The 17455-nt window shown below is 46.4% G+C and overlaps 3 non-coding genes across 3 annotated transcripts; all 3 read right to left on the bottom strand.

Annotated features, from left to right (window-relative positions):
- Positions 1-8862: 8862 nt before the first annotated feature.
- Positions 8863-8934, bottom strand: TRNAH-GUG (transfer RNA histidin (anticodon GUG)). Its single transcript has one exon. It is a non-coding gene; the product is annotated as a tRNA-His (tRNA).
- Positions 8935-11331: 2397 nt separating this feature from the next.
- TRNAH-GUG (transfer RNA histidin (anticodon GUG)) lies at positions 11332-11403 on the bottom strand. The gene has a single exon. It is a non-coding gene; the product is annotated as a tRNA-His (tRNA).
- A 5106-nt stretch (positions 11404-16509) lies between these two features.
- TRNAH-GUG (transfer RNA histidin (anticodon GUG)) lies at positions 16510-16581 on the bottom strand. The gene has a single exon. It is a non-coding gene; the product is annotated as a tRNA-His (tRNA).
- Positions 16582-17455: the final 874 nt, after the last annotated feature.

Genomic DNA, 17455 nt, shown 5'->3' with positions numbered 1-17455 from the left:
TCACGCCTCCTCCTTCTCTCGGCTTCATACGGGGATCATATCTCCTCCCTGTCTCACCCTCATGCAGGGATGCATGACCAATGCTCCTTCCTGTCTCGCCCGCATACATGGATGCATGTTCACGTCTCCTCCTTCTCTCGGCTTCATACGGGGATCATATCTCCTCCCTGTCTCACCCTCATGCAGGGATGCATGACCAATGCTCCTTCCCTTCTCGCCTGCATACATGGATGCACGTTCACGCCTCCTCCTTCTCTCGGCTTCATACGGGGATCATATCTCCTCAATGTCTCACCCTCACTTCCAACATGTGTAACTTCTTGTTCTCTTTGACGTCTGGGGCATGGGTGGCTACTGCACAGCTCTAGATGTCGCCCCCCTGCAAGGTGCTATGGAAAGCACTTTTCCACATTGGACGTGCTATATTAACCCCCTCTCCCCAAATACAATAAAAATAAAGAAATATATGTGCTTCCATAATGTCTACCTTCTAATGTTTCATATGTGTAAGCACATTGTCCTCCTCCTGACCACATTCTAAAACTATGTGCAAATTGTTCCTTCCATAAACTGTCACTTCCTTGGCCCTTTATTTATAATGACTGTTATACTCTCTCTCTTTCCGCCACAGTATAAAAAAGCCTAGCACACCTCATGATTGGACTAAGAAATTCCTGTCATTTAGTTGGAAATGATTTTCCCATTATCCCCAAAAACTCCTCACTGTGTCTAAGAACGCTTTTTTTCACAGGACAATACAGATCAGATTGACTTGAAAGGTCCTTTCACGCGACTACAGAATGCCTCTCATTCCACTAAAAGATACGCCAGTGCCTACAATAGCCTAGAACTAGACTATGAGTCCCAATGTAGAAAGACCACAAGTCCACAGATATGCCTGTTTATTTAAACATCTGTATTATCATCAGCGTGTGACTGTAAAGGCGGGACATCGCGCTCTCTGTAACGCGATCCATTGGCAACATCAGTTAAATGTCGTTGGTTCAATCCCTCGCGGATGTTGTTTTTATTCCCATTTGTAACTGGGAAATACTGTCGCTGCAATACATATGTCTTAATCAAGCTAGTGGTTATTGACGTAAATGGCAGTGTTATAATGTTTCATGTACTGCAAATGTCACCACATAATGCGCTCTTAATTAGATTTGGTTGAAATACATTACAGTCACCCGATGAAAAAGTGTGCAAAGAGCATTAAAGAAACAAAAGGTTCATAACAGTAACAGGACATATCGAATTGTTTCAGTCCTCCAGAGAGATTGCCAATGCATTAATGGAAATTCTAAAATATCTGCCCAACTGCCGTGACATTACCTCACTGCAATGCCGTGACTCGGATTCGAACCGAGGTTGCTGCGGCCACAACGCAGAGTACTAACCACTATATGATCACAGTGAGCTACTTGGGCTGCTACAATATGACGTTCCACCTCTATCATAAGCTGTACTCCATCTGTGATGTCATGACTCATGTTGAATTAAAGGTTGGTTGTGATGTTATCCATGAGAATAAGTGGACACCTGATCCCCAGTCACTTATTTAAGATCTCAATAATCAAGTCAGAATCCAAATGAAAGTCATCAAAGTGGAGCCAATTAGAAATAATATAGTTACACAAACCTGGCAATGGTGCGGCAGCCAGGGCCGATAATGGCCCGCCAGCCTGAGAGCAGGAAAGTGTGAGAGCAGTGATGGTCTTGTGAGAGTTTACAGCTGTTATTGACCCTGTCCCCTTCCATTGCAGAGTTTTCTCCCTATAAGAAGTGCAGAGGCTCCCTCCGGGGTGCTAATAGTACATTTATTTTTTTGCGCAGGAGAAGTGCTCTTCACCAATTGCACGTGCCAAATCACCCGAAGGCCACCACCATAAAATTCAGGCATTCATGTTCATGCGTCCTCCATGTTATGTCCTTATAAAGGGATGCATGTTCATGATGACTCCATGTCACACCTGCATACAAGGATGCATGTTCATGCCGCCTCGTTCTCTTGGCTTCATACAGGGATTTTATCTCCTCCCTGTCTCACCCTCATGCAGGGATGCATGACCAATGCTACTTCCCTTCTCGCCCGCATACATGGATGCACGTTCATGTCTCCTCGTTCTCTCGGCTTCATACAGGGATTTTATCTCCTCCCTGTCTCACCCTCAGGAAGGGATGCATGACCAATGCTCCTTCCCGTCTCGCCCGCATACATGGATGCACGTTCACGCCTCCTCCTTTTCCCGGCTTCATACGGGGATCATATCTCCTCCCTGTCTCACCCTCATGCAGGGATGCATGACCAATGCTCCTTCCTGTCTCGCCCGCATACATGGATGCACGTTCACGCCTCCTCCTTCTCTCGGCTTCATACGGGGATCATATCTCCTCCCTGTCTCACCCTCATGCAGGGATGCATGACCAATGCTCCTTCCTGTCTCGCCCGCATACATGGATGCATGTTCACGCCTCCTCCTTCTCTCGGCTTCATACGGGGATCATATCTCCTCCCTGTCTCACCCTCATGCAGGGATGCATGACCAATGCTCCTTCCCTTCTTGCCTGCATACATGGATGCACGTTCACGCCTCCTCCTTCTCTCGGCTTCATACGGGGATCATATCTCCTCAATGTCTCACCCTCACTTCCAACATGTGTAACTTCTTGTTCTCTTTGACGTCTGGGGCATGGGTGGCTACTGCACAGCTCTAGATGTCGCCCACCTGCAAGGTGCTATGGAAAGCACTTTTCCACATTGGACGTGCTATATTAACCCCCTCTCCCCAAATACAATAAAAATAAAGAAATATATGTGCTTCCATAATGTCTACCTTCTAATGTTTCATATGTGTAAGCACATTGTCCTCCTCCTGACCACATTCTAAAACTATGTGCAAATTGTTCCTTCCATAAACTGTCACTTCCTTGGCCCTTTATTTATAATGACTGTTATACTGTCTCTCTTTCCGCCACAGTATAAAAAAGCCTAGCACACCTCATGATTGGACTAAGAAATTCCTGTCATTTAGTTGGAAATGATTTTCCCATTATCCCCAAAAACTCCTCACTGTGTCTAAGAACGCTCTTTTTCACAGGACAATACAGATCAGATTGACTTGAAAGGTCCTTTCACGCGACTACAGAATGCCTCTCATTCCACTAAAAGATACGCCAGTGCCTACAATAGCCTAGGACTAGACTATGAGTCCCAATGTAGAAAGACCACAAGTCCACAGATATGCCTGTTTATTTAAACATCTGTATTATCATCAGCGTGTGACTGTAAAGGCGGGACCTCGCGCTCTCTGTAACGCGCTCCATTGGCAACATCAGTTAAATGTCGTTGGTTCAATCCCTCGCGGATGTTGTTTTTATTCCCATTTGTAACTGGGAAATACTGTCGCTGCAATACATATGTCTTAATCAAGCTAGTGGTTATTGACGTAAATGGCAGTGTTATAATGTTTCATGTAATGCAAATGTCACCACATAATGCACTCTTAATTAGATTTGGTTGAAATACATTACAGTCACCCGATGAAAAAGTGTGCAAAGAGCATTAAAGAAACAAAAGGTTCATAACAGTAACAGGACATATCGAATTGTTTCAGTCCTCTACAGAGATTGCCAATGTATTAATGGAAATTCTAAAATATCTGCCCAACTGCTGTGACATTGCCTCACCGCAATGCCGCGAACCGAGGTCGCTGCGGCCACAACGCAGAGTACTAACCACTATACAATCACGGCGAGCTACTTGGGCTGCTACAATGTGACGTTCCACCTCTATCATAAGCTGTACTCCATCTGTGATGTCATGGCTCATGTTTGAATTAAAGGTTGGTTGTGATGTTATCCATGAGAATAAGTGGACACCTGATCCCCAGTCACTTATTTAAGATCTCAATAATCAAGTCAGAATCCAAATGAAAGTCATCAAAGTGGAGCCAATTAGAAATAATATAGTTACACAAACCTGGCAATGGTGCGGCAGCCAGGGCCGATAATGGCCCGCCAGCCTGAGAGCAGGAAAGTGTGAGAGCAGTGATGGTCTTGTGAGAGTTTACAGCTGTTATTGACCCTGTCCCCTTCCATTGCAGAGTTTTCTCCCTATAAGAAGTGCAGAGGCTCCCTCCGGGGTGCTAATAGTACATTTATTTTTTTGCGCAGGAGAAGTGCTCTTCACCAATTGCACGTGCCAAATCACCCGAAGGACACCACCAAAAAATTCAGGCATTCATGTTCATGCGTCCTCCATGTTATGTCCTTATAAAGGGATGCATGTTCATGATGACTCCATGTCACACCTGCATACAAGGGTGCATGTTCATGCCGCCTCGTTCTCTTGGCTTCATACAGGGATTTTATCTCCTCCCTGTCTCACCCTCATGCAGGGATGCATGACCAATGCTCCTTCCCTTCTCGCCCGCATACATGGATGCACGTTCATGTCTCCTCGTTCTCTCGGCTTCATACGGGGATTTTATCTCCTCCCTGTCTCACCCTCAGGAAGGGATGCATGACCAATGCTCCTTCCCGTCTCGCCCGCATACATGGATGCACGTTCACGCCTCCTCCTTCTCTCGGCTTCATACGGGGATCATATCTCCTCCCTGTCTCACCCTCATGCAGGGATGCATGACCAATGCTCCTTCCTGTCTCGCCCGCATACATGGATGCACGTTCACGCCTCCTCCTTCTCTCGGCTTCATACGGGGATCATATCTCCTCCCTGTCTCACCCTCATGCAGGGATGCATGACCAATGCTCCTTCCGTTCTCGCCTGCATACATGGATGCACGTTCACGCCTCCTCCTTCTCTCGGCTTCATACGGGGATCATATCTCCTCCCTGTCTCACCCTCATGCAGGGATGCATGACCAATGCTCCTTCCTGTCTCGCCCGCATACATGGATGCATGTTCACGCCTCCTCCTTCTCTCGGCTTCATACGGGGATCATATCTCCTCCCTGTCTCACCCTCATGCAGGGATGCATGACCAATGCTCCTTCCCTTCTCGCCTGCATACATGGATGCACGTTCACGCCTCCTCCTTCTCTCGGCTTCATACGGGGATCATATCTCCTCAATGTCTCACCCTCACTTCCAACATGTGTAACTTCTTGTTCTCTTTGACGTCTGGGGCATGGGTGGCTACTGCACAGCTCTAGATGTCGCCCACCTGCAAGGTGCTATGGAAAGCACTTTTCCACATTGGACGTGCTATATTAACCCCCTCTCCCCAAATACAATAAAAATAAAGAAATATATGTGCTTCCATAATGTCTACCTTCTAATGTTTCATATGTGTAAGCACATTGTCCTCCTCCTGACCACATTCTAAAACTATGTGCAAATTGTTCCTTCCATAAACTGTCACTTCCTTGGCCCTTTATTTATAATGACTGTTATACTCTCTCTCTTTCCGCCACAGTATAAAAAAGCCTAGCACACCTCATGATTGGACTAAGAAATTCCTGTCATTTAGTTGGAAATGATTTTCCCATTATCCCCAAAAACTCCTCACTGTGTCTAAGAACGCTTTTTTTCACAGGACAATACAGATCAGATTGACTTGAAAGGTCCTTTCACGCGACTACAGAATGCCTCTCATTCCACTAAAAGATACGCCAGTGCCTACAATAGCCTAGGACTAGACTATGAGTCCCAATGTAGAAAGACCAAAAGTCCACAGATATGCCTGTTTATTTAAACATCTGTATTATCTTCAGCGTGTGACTGTAAAGGCGGGACCTCGCGCTCTCTGTAACGCGCTCCATTGGCAACATCAGTTAAATGTCGTTGGTTCAATCCCTCGCGGATGTTGTTTTTATTCCCATTTGTAACTGGGAAATACTGTCGCTGCAATACATATGTCTTAATCAAGCTAGTGGTTATTGACGTAAATGGCAGTGTTATAATGTTTCATGTAATGCAAATGTCACCACATAATGCGCTCTTAATTAGATTTGGTTGAAATACATTACAGTCACCCGATGAAAAAGTGTGCAAAGAGCATTAAAGAAACAAAAGGTTCATAACAGTAACAGGACATATCGAATTGTTTCAGTCCTCCACAGAGATTGCCAATGTATTAATGGAAATTCTAAAATATCTGCCCAACTGCCGTGACATTGCCTCACCGGAATACCGTGACTTGGATTCGAACCGAGGTTGCTGCGGCCACAACGCAGAGTACTAACCACTATACGATCATGGCGAGCTACTTGGGCTACTACGATGAGACGTTCCACCTCTGTCATAAGCTGTACTCCATCTGTGATGTCATGACTCATGTTTGAATTAAAGGTTGGTTGTGATGTTATCCATGAGAATAAGTGGACACCTGATCCCCAGTCACTTATTTAAGATCTCAATAATCAAGTCAGAATCCAAATGAAAGTCATCAAAGTGGAGCCAATTAGAAATAATATAGTTACACAAACCTGGCAATGGTGTGGCAGCCAGGGCCGATAATGGCCCGCCAGCCTGAGAGCAGGAAAGTGTGAGAGCAGTGATGGTCTTGTGAGAGTTTACAGCTGTTATTGACCCTGTCCCCTTCCATTGCAGAGTTTTCTCCCTATAGGATGTACAGAGGCTCCCTCAGGGGTGCTAATAGTACATTTATTTTTTTGCGCAGGAGAAGTGCTCTTCACCAATTGCACATGCCAAATCACCCGAAGGCCACCACCATAAAATTCAGGCATTCATGTGCATGCGTCCTCCATGTTATGTCCTTATAAAGGGATGCATGTTCATGATGACTCCATGTCACACCTGCATACAAGGATGCATGTTCATGCCGCCTCGTTCTCTTGGCTTCATACAGGGAATTTATCTCCTCCCTGTCTCACCCTCATGCAGGGATGCATGACCAATGCTCCTTCCCTTCTCGCCCGCATACATGGATGCACGTTCATGTCTCCTCGTTCTCTCGGCTTCATACGGGGATTTTATCTCCTCCCTGTCTCACCCTCAGGAAGGGATGCATGACCAATGCTCCTTCCCGTCTCGCCTGCATACATGGATGCACGTTCACGCCTCCTCCTTCTCTCGGCTTCATACGGGGATCATATCTCCTCCCTGTCTCACCCTCATGCAGGGATGCATGACCAATGCTCCTTCCTGTCTCGCCCGCATACATGGATGCACGTTCACGCCTCCTCCTTCTCTCGGCTTCATACAGGGATCATATCTCCTCCCTGTCTCACCCTCATGCAGGGATGCATGACCAATGCTCCTTCCCTTCTCGCCCGCATACATGGATGCACGTTCACGCCTCCTCCTTCTCTCGGCTTCATACGGGGATCATATCTCCTCCCTGTCCCACCCTCATGCAGGGATGCATGACCAATGCTCCTTCCTGTCTCGCCCGCATACATGGATGCACGTTCACGCCTCCTCCTTCTCTCGGCTTCATACGGGGATCATATCTCCTCCCTGTCTCACCCTTATGCAGGGATGCATGACCAATGCTCCTTCCCTTCTCGCCTGCATACATGGATGCACGTTCACGCCTCCTCCTTCTCTCGGCTTCATACGGGGATCATATCTCCTCCCTGTCTCACCCTCATGCAGGGATGCATGACCAATGCTCCTTCCTGTCTCGCCCGCATACATGGATGCACGTTCATGCCTCCTCCTTCTCTCGGCTTCATACGGGGATCATATCTCCTCCCTGTCTCACCCTCATGCAGGGATGCATGACCAATGCTCCTTCCCTTCTCGCCTGCATACATGGATGCACGTTCACGCCTCCTCCTTCTCTCGGCTTCATACGGGGATCATATCTCCTCAATGTCTCACCCTCACTTCCAACATGTGTAACTTCTTGTTCTCTTTGACGTCTGGGGCATGGGTGGCTACTGCACAGCTCTAGATGTCGCCCACCTGCAAGGTGCTATGGAAAGCACTTTTCCACATTGGACGTGCTATATTAACCCCCTCTCCCCAAATACAATAAAAATAAAGAAATATATGTGCTTCCATAATGTCTACCTTCTAATGTTTCATATGTGTAAGCACATTGTCCTCCTCCTGACCACATTCTAAAACTATGTGCAAATTGTTCCTTCCATAAACTGTCACTTCCTTGGCCCTTTATTTATAATGACTGTTATACTGTCTCTCTTTCCGCCACAGTATAAAAAAGCCTAGCACACCTCATGATTGGACTAAGAAATTCCTGTCATTTAGTTGGAAATGATTTTCCCATTATCCCCAAAAACTCCTCACTGTGTCTAAGAACGCTTTTTTTCACAGGACAATACAGATCAGATTGACTTGAAAGGTCCTTTCACGCGACTACAGAATGCCTCTCATTCCACTAAAAGATACGCCAGTGCCTACAATAGCCTAGGACTAGACTATGAGTCCCAATGTAGAAAGACCACAAGTCCACAGATATGCCTGTTTATTTAAACATCTGTATTATCATCAGCGTGTGACTGTAAAGACGGGACCTCGCGCTCTCTGTAACGCGCTCCATTGGCAACATCAGTTAAATGTCGTTGGTTCAATCCCTCGCGGATGTTGTTTTTATTCCCATTTGTAACTGGGAAATACTGTCGCTGCAATACATATGTCTTAATCAAGCTAGTGGTTATTGACGTAAATGGCAGTGTTATAATGTTTCATGTACTGCAAATGTCACCACATAATGCGCTCTTAATTAGATTTGGTTGAAATACATTACAGTCACCCGATGAAAAAGTGTGCAAAGAGCATTAAAGAAACAAAAGGTTCATAACAGTAACAGGACATATCGAATTGTTTCAGTCCTCCACAGAGATTGCCAATGTATTAATGGAAATTCTAAAATATCTGCCCAACTGCAGTGACATTGCCTCACCACAATGCCGTGACTCGGAATCGAACCGAGGTTGCTGCGGCCACAACGCAGAGTACTAACCACTATACGATCACGGCGAGCTACTTGGGCTACTACAATGTGACGTTCCACCTTTATCATAAGCTGTACTCCATCTGTGATGTCATGACTCATGTTTGAATTAAAGGTTGGTTGTGATGTTATCCATGAGAATAAGTGGACACCTGATCCCCAGTCACTTATTTAAGATCTCAATAATCAAGTCAGAATCCAAATGAAAGTCATCAAAGTGGAGCCAATTAGAAATAATATAGTTACACAAACCTGGCAATGGTGCGGCAGCCAGGGCCGATAATGGCCCGCCAGCCTGAGAGCAGGAAAGTGTGAGAGCAGTGATGGTCTTGTGAGAGTTTACAGCTGTTATTGACCCTGTCCCCTTCCATTGCAGAGTTTTCTCCCTATAAGAAGTGCAGAGGCTCCCTCAAGGGTGCTAATAGTACATTTATTTTTTGCGCAGGAGAAGTGCTCTTCACCAATTGCACGTGCCAAATCACCCGAAGGCCACCACCAAAAAATTCAGGCATTCATGTTCATGCGTCCTCCATGTTATGTCCTTATAAAGGGATGCATGTTCATGATGACCCCATGTCACACCTGCATACAAGGATGCATGTTCATGCCGCCTCGTTCTCTTGGCTTCATACAGGGATTTTATCTCCTCCCTGTCTCACCCTCATGCAGGGATGCATGACCAATGCTCCTTCCCTTCTCGCCCGCATACATGGATGCACGTTCATGTCTCCTCGTTCTCTCGGCTTCATACAGGGATTTTATCTCCTCCCTGTCTCACCCTCAGGAAGGGATGCATGACCAATGCTCCTTCCCGTCTCGCCCGCATACATGGATGCACGTTCACGCCTCCTCCTTCTCTCGGCTTCATACGGGGATCATATCTCCTCCCTGTCTCACCCTCATGCAGGGATGCATGACCAATGCTCCTTCCTGTCTCGCCCGCATACATGGATGCACGTTCACGCCTCCTCCTTCTCTCGGCTTCATACGGGGATCATATCTCCTCCCTGTCTCACCCTCATGCAGGGATGCATGACCAATGCTCCTTCCCTTCTCGCCTGCATACATGGATGCACCTTCACACCTCCTCCTTCTCACGGCTTCATACGGGGATCATATCTCCTCCCTGTCTCACCCTCATGCAGGGATGCATGACCAATGCTCCTTCCTGTCTCGCCCGCATACATGGATGCACGTTCACGCCTCCTCCTTCTCTCGGCTTCATACGGGGATGATATCTCCTCCCTGTCTCACCCTCATGCAGGGATGCATGACCAATGCTCCTTCCCTTCTCGCCTGCATACATGGATGCACGTTCACGCCTCCTCCTTCTCTCGGCTTCATACGGGGATCATATCTCCTCAATGTCTCACCCTCACTTCCAACATGTGTAACTTCTTGTTCTCTTTCACGTCTGGGGCATAGGTGGCTACTGCACAGCTCTAGATGTCGCCCACCTGCAAGGTGCTATGGAAAGCACTTTTGCACATTGGACATGCTATATTAACCCCCTCTCCCCAAATACAATAAAAATAAAGAAATATATGTGCTTCCATAATGTCTACCTTCTAATGTTTCATATGTGTAAGCACATTGTCCTCCTCCTGACCACATTCTAAAACTATGTGCAAATTGTTCCTTCCATAAACTGTCACTTCCTTGGCCCTTTATTTATAATGACTGTTATACTCTCTCTCTTTCCGCCACAGTATAAAAAAGCCTAGCACACCTCATGATTGGACTAAGAAATTCCTGTCATTTAGTTGGAAATGATTTTCCCATTATCCCCAAAAACTCCTCACTGTGTCTAAGAACGCTTTTTTTCACAGGACAATACAGATCAGATTGACTTGAAAGGTCCTTTCACGCGACTACAGAATGCCTCTCATTCCACTAAAAGATACGCCTGTGCCTACAATAGCCTAGGACTATACTATGAGTCCCAATGTAGAAAGACCACAAGTCCACAGATATGCCTGTTTATTTAAACATCTGTATTATCATCAGCGTGTGACTGTAAAGGCGGGACCTCGCGCTCTCTGTAACGCGCTCCATTGGCAACATCAGTTAAATGTCGTTGGTTCAATCCCTCGCGGATGTTGTTTTTATTCCCATTTGTAACTGGGAAATACTGTCGCTGCAATACATATGTCTTAATCAAGCTAGTGGTTATTGACGTAAATGGCAGTGTTATAATGTTTCATGTAATGCAAATGTCACCACATAATGCGCTCTTAATTAGATTTGGTTGAAATACATTACAGTCACCCGATGAAAAAGTGTGCAAAGAGCATTAAAGAAACAAAAGGTTCATAACAGTAACAGGACATATCGAATTGTTTCAGTCCTCCACAGAGATTGCCAATGTATTAATGGAAATTCTAAAATATCTGCCCAACTGCCGTGACATTGCCTCACCGCAATGCCGTGACTCGGATTCGAACCGAGGTTGCTGCGGCCACAACGCAGAGTACTAACCACTATACGATCACAGCGAGCTACTTGGGCTACTACGATGTGTCGTTCCACCTCTGTCATAAGCTGTACTCCATCTGTGATGTCATGACTCATGTTTGAATTAAAGGTTGGTTGTGATGTTATCCATGAGAATAAGTGGACACCTGATCCCCAGTCACTTATTTAAGATCTCAATAATCAAGTCAGAATCCAAATGAAAGTCATCAAAGTGGAGCCAATTAGAAATAATATAGTTACACAAACCTGGCAATAGTGTGGCAGCCAGGGCCGATAATGGCCCGCCAGCCTGAGAGCAGGAAAGTCTGAGAGCAGTGATGGTCTTGTGAGAGTTTACAGCTATTATTGACCCTGTCCCCTTCCATTGCAGAGTTTTCTCCCTATAGGAAGTACAGAGGCTCCCTCAGGGGTGCTAATAGTACATTTATTTTTTTGCGCAGGAGAAGTGCTCTTCACCAATTGCACGTGCCAAATCACCCGAAGGCCACCACCATAAAATTCAGGCATTCATGTGCATGCGTCCTCCATGTTATGTCCTTATAAAGGGATGCATGTTCATGATGACTCCATGTCACACCTGCATACAAGGATGCATGTTCATGCCGCCTCGTTCTCTTGGCTTCATACAGGGAATTTATCTCCTCCCTGTCTCACCCTCATGCAGGGATGCATGACCAATGCTCCTTCCCTTCTCGCCCGCATACATGGATGCACGTTCATGTCTCCTCGTTCTCTCGGCTTCATACGGGGATTTTATCTCCTCCCTGTCTCACCCTCAGGAAGGGATGCATGACCAATGCTCCTTCCCGTCTCGCCTGCATACATGGATTCACGTTCACGCCTCCTCCTTCTCACGGCTTCATACGGGGATCATATCTCCTCCCTGTCTCACCCTCATGCAGGGATGCATGACCAATGCTCCTTCCTGTCTCGCCCGCATACATGGATGCACGTTCACGCCTCCTCCTTCTCTCGGCTTCATACAAGGATCATATCTCCTCCCTGTCTCACCCTCATGCAGGGATGCATGACCAATGCTCCTTCCCTTCTCGCCCGCATACATGGATGCACGTTCACGCCTCCTCCTTCTCTCGGCTTCATACGGGGATCATATCTCCTCCCTGTCCCACCCTCATGCAGGGATGCATGACCAATGCTCCTTCCTGTCTCGCCCGCATACATGGATGCACGTTCACGCCTCCTCCTTCTCTCGGCTTCATACGGGGATCATATCTCCTCCCTGTCTCACCCTTATGCAGGGATGCATGACCAATGCTCCTTCCCTTCTCGCCTGCATACATGGATGCACGTTCACGCCTCCTCCTTCTCTCGGCTTCATACGGGGATCATATCTCCTCCCTGTCTCACCCTCATGCAGGGATGCATGACCAATGCTCCTTCCTGTCTCGCCCGCATACATGGATGCCCGTTCACGCCTCCTCCTTCTCTCGGCTTCATACGGGGATCATATCTCCTCCCTGTCTCACCCTCATGCAGGGATGCATGACCAATGCTCCTTCCCTTCTCGCCTGCATACATGGATGCACGTTCACGCCTCCTCCTTCTCTCGGCTTCATACGGGGATCATATCTCCTCAATGTCTCACCCTCACTTCCAACATGTGTAACTTCTTGTTCTCTTTGACGTCTGGGGCATGGGTGGCTACTGCACAGCTCTAGATGTCGCCCACCTGCAAGGTGCTATGGAAAGCACTTTTCCACATTGGACGTGCTATATTAACCCCCTCTCCCCAAATACAATAAAAATAAAGAAATATATGTGCTTCCATAATGTCTACCTTCTAATGTTTCATATGTGTAAGCACATTGTCCTCCTCCTGACCACATTCTAAAACTATGTGCAAATTGTTCCTTCCATAAACTGTCACTTCCTTGGCCCTTTATTTATAATGACTGTTATACTGTCTCTCTTTCCGCCACAGTATAAAAAAGCCTAGCACACCTCATGATTGGACTAAGAAATTCCTGTCATTTAGTTGGAAATGATTTTCCCATTATCCCCAAAAACTCCTCACTGTGTCTAAGAACGCTTTTTTTCACAGGACAATACAGATCAGATTGACTTGAAAGGTCCTTTCACGCGACTACAGAATGCCTCTCATTCCACTAAAAGATACGCCAGTGCCTACAATAGCCTAGGACTAGACTATGAGTCCCAATGTAGAAAGACCACAAGTCCACAGATATGCCTGTTTATTTAAACATCTGTATTATCATCAGCGTGTGACTGTAAAGGCGGGACCTCGCGCTCTCTGTAACGCGCTCCATTGGCAACATCAGTTAAATGTCGTTGGTTCAATCCCTCGCGGATGTTGTTTTTATTCCCATTTGTAACTGGGAAATACTGTCGCTGCAATACATTTGTCTTAATCAAGCTAGTGGTTATTGACGTAAATGGCAGTGTTATAATGTTTCATGTACTGCAAATGTCACCACATAATGCGCTCTTAATTAGATTTGGTTGAAATACATTACAGTCACCCGATGAAAAAGTGTGCAAAGAGCATTAAAGAAACAAAAGGTTCATAACAGTAACAGGACATATCGAATTGTTTCAGTCCTCCACAGAGATTGCCAATGTATTAATGGAAATTCTAAAATATCTGCCCAACTGCAGTGACATTGCCTCACCGCAATGCCGTGACTCTGATTCGAACCGAGGTTGCTGTGGCCACAACGCAGAGTACTAACCACTATAGGATCACGGCGAGCTACTTGGGCTGCTACAATGTGACGTTCCACCTCTATCATAAGCTGTACTCCATCTGTGATGTCATGGCTCATGTTTGAATTAAAGGTTGGTTGTGATGTTATCCATGAGAATAAGTGGACACCTGATCCCCAGTCACTTATTTAAGATCTCAATAATCAAGTCAGAATCCAAATGAAAGTCATCAAAGTGGAGCCAATTAGAAATAATATAGTTACACAAACCTGGCAATGGTGCGGCAGCCAAGGCCGATAATGGCCCGCCAGCCTGAGAGCAGGAAAGTGTGAGAGCAGTGATGGTCTTGTGAGAGTTTACAGCTGTTATTGACCCTGTCCCCTTCCATTGCAGAGTTTTCTCCCTATAAGAAGTGCAGAGGCTCCCTCCGGGGTGCTAATAGTACATTTATTTTTTTGCGCAGGAGAAGTGCTCTTCACCAATTGCACGTGCCAAATCACCCGAAGGCCACCACCAAAAAATTCAGGCATTCATGTTCATGCGTCCTCCATGTTATGTCCTTATAAAGGGATGCATGTTCATGATGACTCCATGTCACACCTGCATACAAGGATGCATGTTCATGCCGCCTCGTTCTCTTGGCTTCATACAGGGATTTTATCTCCTCCCTGTCTCACCCTCATGCAGGGATGCATGACCAATGCTCCTTCCCTTCTCGCCCGCATACATGGATGCACGTTCATGTCTCCTCGTTCTCTCGGCTTCATACAGGGATTTTATCTCCTCCTTGTCTCACCCTCAGGAAGGGATGCATGACCAATGCTCCTTCCCGTCTCGCCCGCATACATGGATGCACGTTCACGCCTCCTCCTTCTCTCGGCTTCATACGGGGATCATATCTCCTCCCTGTCTCACCCTCATGCAGGAATGCATGACCAATGCTCCTTCCTGTCTTGCCCGCATACATGGATGCACGTTCACGCCTCCTCCTTCTCTCGGCTTCATACGGGGATCATATCTCCTCCCTGTCTCACCCTCATGCAGGGATGCATGACCAATGCTCCTTCCCTTCTCGCCTGCATACATGGATGCACCTTCACGCCTCCTCCTTCTCACGGCTTCATACGGGGATCATATCTCCTCCCTGTCTCACCCTCATGCAGGGATGCATGACCAATGCTCCTTCCTGTCTCGCCCGCATACATGGATGCACGTTCACGCCTCCTCCTTCTCTCGGCTTCATACGGGGATGATATCTCCTCCCTGTCTCACCCTCATGCAGGGATGCATGACCAATGCTCCTTCCCTTCTCGCCTGCATACATGGATGCACGTTCACGCCTCCTCCTTCTCTCGGCTTCATACGGGGATCATATCTCCTCAATGTCTCACCCTCACTTCCAACATGTGTAACTTCTTGTTCTCTTTCACGTCTGGGGCATAGGTGGCTACTGCACAGCTCTAGATGTCGCCCACCTGCAAGGTGCTATGGAAAGCACTTTTGCACATTGGACGTGCTATATTAACCCCCTCTCCCCAAATACAATAAAAATAAAGAAATATATGTGCTTCCATAATGTCTACCTTCTAATGTTTCATATGTGTAAGCACATTGTCCTCCTCCTGACCACATTCTAAAACTATGTGCAAATTGTTCCTTCCATAAACTGTCACTTCCTTGGCCCTTTATTTATAATGACTGTTATACTCTCTCTCTTTCCGCCACAGTATAAAAAAGCCTAGCACACCTCATGATTGGACTAAGAAATTCCTGTCATTTAGTTGGAAATGATTTTCCCATTATCCCCAAAAACTCCTCACTGTGTCTAAGAACGCTTTTTTTCACAGGACAATACAGATCAGATTGACTTGAAAGGTCCTTTAACGCGACTACAGAATGCCTCTCATTCCACTAAAAGATACGCCAGTGCCTACAATAGCCTAGGACTAGACTATGAGTCCCAATGTAGAAAGACCACAAGTCCACAGATATGCCTGTTTATTTAAACATCTGTATTATCATCAGCGTGTGACTGTAAAGGCGGGACCTCGCGCTCTCTGTAACGCGCTCCATTGGCAACATCAGTTAAATGTCGTTGGTTCAATCCCTCGCGGATGTTGTTTTTATTCCCATTTGTAACTGGGAAATACTGTCGCTGCAATACATATGTCTTAATCAAGCTAGTGGTTATTGACGTAAATGGCAGTGTTATAATGTTTCATGTAATGCAAATGTCACCACATAATGCGCTCTTAATTAGATTTGGTTGAAATACATTACAGTCACCCGATGAAAAAGTGTGCAAAGAGCATTAAAGAAACAAAAGGTTCATAACAGTAACAGGACATATCGAATTGTTTCAGTCCTCCACAGAGATTGCCAATGTATTAATGGAAATTCTAAAATATCTGCCCAACTGCCGTGACATTGCCTCACCGGAATGCCGTGACTCGGTTTCGAACCGAGGTTGCTGCGGCCACAACGCAGAGTACTAACCACTATACAATCACGGCAAGCTACTTGGGCTACTACGATGTGACGTTCCACCTCTGTCATAAGCTGTACTCCATCTGTGATGTCATGACTCATGTTTGAATTAAAGGTTGGTTGTGATGTTATCCATGAGAATAAGTGGACACCTGATCCCCAGTCACTTATTTAAGATCTCAATAATCAAGTCAGAATCCAAATGAAAGTCATCAAAGTGGAGCCAATTAGAAATAATATAGTTACACAAACCTGGCAATGGTGTGGCAGCCAGGGCCGATAATGGCCCGCCAGCCTGAGAGCAGGAAAGTGTGAGAGCAGTGATGGTCTTGTGAGAGTTTACAGCTGTTATTGACCCTGTCCCCTTCCATTGCAGAGTTTTCTCCGTATAGGAAGTACAGAGGCTCCCTCAGGGGTGCTAATAGTACATTTATTTTTTTGCGCAGGAGAAGTGCTCTTCACCAATTGCACGTGCCAAATCACCCGAAGGCCACCACCATAAAATTCAGGCATTCATGTGCATGCGTCCTCCATGTTATGTCCTTATAAAGGGATGCATGTTCATGATGACTCCATGTCACACCTGCATACAAGGATGCATGTTCATGCCGCCTCGTTCTCTTGGCTTCATACAGGGAATTTATCTCCTCCCTGTCTCACCCTCATGCAGGGATGCATGACCAATGCTCCTTCCCTTCTCGCCCGCATACATGGATGCACGTTCATGTCTCCTCGTTCTCTCGGCTTCATACGGGGATTTTATCTCCTCCCTGTCTCACCCTCAGGAAGGGATGCATGACCAATGCTCCTTCCCGTCTCGCCTGCATACATGGATGCACGTTCACGCCTCCTCCTTCTCTCGGCTTCATACGGGGATCATATCTCCTCCCTGTCTCACCC

This window comes from Ambystoma mexicanum (genome assembly GCF_040938575.1).
Source record: "Ambystoma mexicanum isolate Mex_15411 chromosome 12 unlocalized genomic scaffold, UKY_AmexF1_1 Mex_chr12_unloc.1, whole genome shotgun sequence".
Taxonomy (NCBI): Eukaryota; Metazoa; Chordata; class Amphibia; order Caudata; family Ambystomatidae; genus Ambystoma; species Ambystoma mexicanum.
The sequence above is the reverse complement of the archived record's forward strand: the minus strand, read 5'-3'. Positions and strand labels throughout refer to the sequence as shown.